This window comes from Trachymyrmex septentrionalis, unplaced genomic scaffold, assembly GCF_001594115.1.
Source record: "Trachymyrmex septentrionalis isolate Tsep2-gDNA-1 unplaced genomic scaffold, Tsep1.0 scaffold66, whole genome shotgun sequence".
NCBI classification, from domain to species: Eukaryota; Metazoa; Arthropoda; class Insecta; order Hymenoptera; family Formicidae; genus Trachymyrmex; species Trachymyrmex septentrionalis.
In genome coordinates this window covers 2,026,578-2,032,351 of record NW_017305843.1, presented here as the reverse complement: position 1 = coordinate 2,032,351, position 5,774 = coordinate 2,026,578, and the positions used below count along the sequence as shown (strand labels likewise).

At 32.4% G+C, this 5,774-nt stretch overlaps 1 long non-coding RNA gene across 1 annotated transcript; it reads right to left on the bottom strand.

Annotated features, from left to right (window-relative positions):
- Positions 1–1,206: 1,206 nt before the first annotated feature.
- Positions 1,207–2,657, bottom strand: LOC108753168. Its single transcript, XR_001939604.1, has 4 exons — positions 2,587–2,657; positions 2,353–2,500; positions 2,087–2,215; positions 1,207–1,689 (listed from the first exon to the last, which is right to left on the bottom strand). It is a non-coding gene; the product is annotated as an uncharacterized LOC108753168 (long non-coding RNA).
- Positions 2,658–5,774: the final 3,117 nt, after the last annotated feature.

The window sequence follows — 5,774 nt, the reverse complement described above, 5'->3', positions numbered from 1 at the left end:
ATTTTAAATTGTATAACCAATTGCCTTAACTGAATATTTGTGATTGGATCGAAATGATATTATTGATACTTCCAAGAGAAATTCCTCAGGTTCTTCAATTTATTATCGGATATAACGTTCGCTGTCGCTTACTCCGCTTTATTCGAAATCGTACATCCGCGAGGCATCTTATGATCTCGTTTCCAAAATATAACGAGCATGATATTTAGCAGTTCGCGCATGCCTGCAAGAGAGCAAAAGATTCAATATCTTTAGTTGATGAGGCATTATTCGTGCAAATGCGAAGGAATGAATTATCGCAACATGTATATCTTGCTATAGAAGACGAAACTCACCTTACAGTTGCAAAATTTTTAGAAACTCTCAAAAGAACGTTCGGTAGCAGCACCAATTATTATCGGAGACAGCTTAGCATCGTGTACAAGAAACCTAGAAAATATATATTTAATTGATTATATAGGGCAAATATAGGATTTGCGAACAACTATAGTAGAGGGTGATCAACTAACCTCGACCTTAACCGATGCCAAAATTTCTTCTATCGATTCATATGCTCTCGAGGTATTTTATGAGGATCACCCTCGCGACTACAGAATCGAATTAAAGGCCGAAGAATATATACTAATTTCGCTGATGCCTGTTTTACAACAATAATGATACAGAAACGCCTTGAGAAAGAAGGATCTCGATAAAAATAGTCGTAACTTACATGACGAATCCGCTCCTAATGATACTCAAGAGCCGATAAAAATATATAAACGTAAAATATGATTGGATGATTTTCTTTATGTATATGTTTGTGCGACTATGCAAGTTGTGTGGAATGGCCCTTATAATCTTATATTTAAGACTGCCTAAATATGGTTCTTAAGAAGTCAATGAAAGGGCTGCATTAGTATCTTAAAACATTATTTACATCTTATAATCCGACGTTTCATAAATACCTGTGAAATTAGCAATTCTTTTGATAGGTACATGCCAGAAAATAAACTGTGAAGTAAACCACAATGAATATAAAAATTATGTATATGCAGCATGCACGTATCAATGTATGAACGAATTATATCGACTATTCTAAACACAATCAACCCCTAAAATCGAAAGAATCTATTATTCTGAATCGATTCTTATATTCCGACTTGGATCAAACTCTCGGTGTAAATTAGAGTGGCGTTGATAAATTGGAGTGGCATAACTAACCGGGGTTAAAGTAATGATGTTTCGTATGTTTCTCCTAGTAGAGCGTGTAACGTCAAGAAGCATTTTTCAACCTAAGTTGATGCAAATCCGGTTGAGCCGAAAACGCTATAGGCTAATGAGTGTCGAGCATTGGCATAAAAAGTTTTAGCGGTAGCTTTACCGTTTTGACTCACTGACCTACTTGCTACTGTTTTAACTAGATTAATTACCGTCTTTTTTAATTTTTTTGCTTGTATATAATATCCTGTGTTACTGCTCATTTCACTCAAAGATTGGTATCTCCTATTTGTCATGTTGTTTGCACATCTAGCCATCTTCTGATTGAACGTTAGTATTGTCGTATACGATACTCGTAGGTACGTTCCGTATTGCAAATCAAAAGCGTCTGTTTACTCTTTTACCTCAAAAATCGCTCGGATCAACTCGCATCTTTCTGCTACGGCATTAAGGATTCAGTTTTGACCATTATAAGCATTGGCGCTAATTTCTCTAAAAAGTTAATAATTTTCAAATTATGTAACAAATAAAAACTTTTAATATTTAAAATAATAATAATTAATAAGTGTCTAGGTTAGGAGTCAGCGAGGAAGGAGTTGCGCACAGAATCATAAGAGTCACAGAGTTTATCATGACTTTAACACCTAATATAATAAAATATCCTACACAAGAGGAAAAAGAAGAAACTGCAAATATAGTTTAATTGCGTTTATAAACCCAGCAATGGCGAATTCACTTTTACCGTAAATTTTGAACAATGTTATAATGTGACAATGTCATGATATATATTCATATATAATATATATACATAATTTACATTATTCTAGCATTAAGGATTCAGTTTTGATCATTATAAGCATTTAATTTATAATATTGATTGTATACTCACATGTATGGTCTAAAGTAAGACTATTGAAACCCTTGATTATATGTGTGTATTCCAATGACAACGTATGACAAATATGTTCAAACACATTTAAGTCGCTGCCGCCTTGTGCTAATCATGGCGCTAATTTCTCTGAAAAGTTAATAATTTTCAAATTATGTAACAAATGAAAACTTTTAATAATAATAAAATAATAATAATTAATAAGTGTCTAGGTTGGGAGTAAGCGAGGAAGGAGTTGCGCACAGTAATCAATAAATAAAAATTACTTTTTCATAACAAGATTTGATGTCTTCTTTATTTCAAAATCTTGAATGTTTCGACTTGCTTTGTAGTCATCCTCAGCAATATAACAATTAGCAGTATAATAATCCGTCCAAAATCCGAGTCACTCTCTTTGAACTGTAGTTCTGGATTCTGGAATAAAGTTCTCAATATATTCACAAGCTTTGAAAAATTTGTTTATGCGATAATTCATTTAATTTCTTTATGCGATAATTCACTTAATTTAATAATAACACGTATCACGAAAATTTATAAATTGCGGTGTCACGTCAAGTATGACCAATGCTGCTAGATAGTTGAAAAATTGAACGGTAGATGGTACGCTAAAAGAGCGGTAGATTTGAAATTTAGGTTAATATTTAGGGTCATTCCACACAAACTTGCATAGCCGCATAACCATATGCATAAAGAAAATTATCCAATCATATTTCTGTCGTAGTAGAAACTATAACAGAAGCGCATTGGAGCTATTGGATTACTATTATTATTTCTGTTACACTAAAAAGTGTAACTAATTTTACAAAAGAGAAAGGATGTAAACGAATATGGACATATTTCATATATAATTACACATGTTTATGAATATTTATGCGTGTTTATATATGTATATACATATTTATACATATTTACGCATAAAACATTTTTTATCGAAAAGTTGCATGATGATGCTTACGACGCTTCTGATATAGAATGAACGACCACCAATGTAGAATGACATTAAGATGTAGCAGTAAGCAAATCGGCCAATCATAAGAGTTACTTTACGTTCTCAATTGTGATTAGCTGATGCAATTACTGGTCCATCTTACTGTCTTATGTTTGTGTAAGTGTGCCGAGAGCTTCATGGCTATTCTATAATAAGCCATTAATTATACATGAGAAGTAAAAAGTTGAAAATTGACGACTGTGATTGGTCAATTTTCAGCTTCTAACTTCTGATTTATGACTAATGGCTTAATATAGAATGCGTGTTTACTTGCGAAGTTATACTTAAGTCCACTAAAAATGTGTTTTAAAATTGTTCTAAAAATGTATTTAACAAAATTTGTTATATAATAAATTCTAACTTTCTGTTTTTTTTCTAACATTCGTTTAGTAAATTCTGAAGAGGAAGATCATCCCCTCGTCCCTAACACTGAATCCGCTACTTGATGTTTTTATTGCACGTGGTCGGGCAGTCATCATTTTACACTGCATCCTTTGTCGCATAGATCAGATATTTAATAGCGGCTGGTTTAACTTGGAACTCAACAATGGAAATAAATTTAGGGTCTAATGATAACTACGACATTTCCGAGTTGTCTGCATCAAATAGATAACTGTTATAAAATTTATCCAGGATACATTCAGATTCATTATGTTTTGTAAAATCGTTTTGTTTTATAGATGTATCATGAAGTTATTGGATATATATATACACGTGTTTCAAGACTTGGAATATAAAATTGGCAATGTGATACATGGAGCTATATAAAATTAATAAATAATAAATAAATCAAAAAATTACGCAAGGTAGATGAACATTTGTCTAGTGTCAACAAATCGCTGAAAATTTTTTCATGAGCTCTATGCTTAACGTTCGATTTCTTATCAGAAGTAAGGCGAATTTGCGCTAATGTATAGTTTCGAGTTAAAATTGACAAGAAAACGAGCGTTGCATTAAGATGGAATCACACGATGCTCGTTTTCTTGAATGATATGCGTGCGTGCAGTTATGCCTACTCTGATGCATGCTGGAATACGTTCATACATTGATCGGTTCGTACTGACATCCATGATTTCTGTACATGATTTTTATGTATGATTTCAAGCTTTCAAGTTTCTTTGCATGCACCAATGAAAAGATTGAAAATGGTCATGTATTCGAGCAGATCATCGACAGCATCTTCAGAATAGAAATTGTGCTATTTTGTGTCTAAAAAAAAGATGGACAAACATCAGCGCTTATTTTTAATTAATGAACTAAAAAAACGACAAATGTTAGCTGCTTTGGCTATATTATTATTAAATTAAAAATTAAAAGAAAAAATTACAAACGCCAAAAAATTTGGATGAGAAAGTGGTTGCAAGAAAGAAACAAAGAAAAAGAGGTTTTACATATGATAAAAAAAGGAACTCCTGTACTTAATTCATGCTCATAGAAGTAAATTTTGCCATATATTAATTTTACTTGTTTACAGTTTGCAAGATTCTATGTCCTACAAAAATTATTGTCGAATGGACGAAGATCTTTTTGAGGAACTATTAGCTCGCATTGTTCCTCACGTACAAAAAAGACACTATCAATGCATCGATCAAGCCATCATGAAAAGTGAATTTGTAATATTTCTATTTAATGTATCTATATATGTATCTTTAATGTAACCTATATATTACCAAATATAAATGTAAAATGTTATTAACAGATTAGCTGCCACATTACGCTTCTTAATATCTCGAAATTCATATCGAGATCTTTGAGTTTTGCAGTACATAGCTCCTAACACTTTCGTTGATTATTCCTGAGACATTAAGCAATAATCCAAGATGAATGTATTGAAGTATATGTTTCTCAAAGTCTTATAAACTATTGATATTATTGTATAAAAGTTATGCGTTTGAAGGCATTTCAAGAATGAATTTGGACACGGAGAAAACCCGCGATAAAGCCCGCTTGGTAAAGCAAAGTTAGACCTTGTTTACAATCGGAATATATGCTTTATGTAGGTTTTCAGTATCAATTTGGAGATTAAGGCGATTTTTTATTTTTTAATATAAAGCATTTTCGAAATTAACCGCTTGTTATAACATAGTTTTTCGTCAAGAACTTGAATATTATTCCAATCGAAATCATGTTTGAATTCTAATCTATGCTCGGTTATAATTGAACGGAAAGATGTGTTCCCGCATATATGATTTCGGTGCTCTGCAATTCGTGTTTTTAGCTGTCTCCCCGTCTATCCTACATACGATGCATCACAATTATCGCACTTAATCTTATAAACTACATTGTTTTTTGAAAAATGAAGTCGAGTACATAAAGACACTTGTGAGCCCTCGCTGCTATTAGTCTATCTAAAAGAATACACCAATAACAGTGAACGCTCATAGATCCGCTCCAACTCAACAGATGTGAGTTTGCTGAATGCGATCAATGTCGGATTTAATAAACCACAGTGCAGGATAGGCTACGATCGCATGATACTACAAATGCTTTGAAATATTCTTTGGTTAGTATTAATAATCACTATCGGTTCGACATCGAATTAACGGTTATTTTTCAATCTTCTCATTTTAAGACTGTCTTCAGTAATGTCTTAAGATTCGGTTCTTAATTGGCTTGTGATCTTAAGATTGAACTTAAGACACTTAAAAACGCACTAGCACTTTGTCAAAACTTATCATATCTGTATGTATGTATGTATGT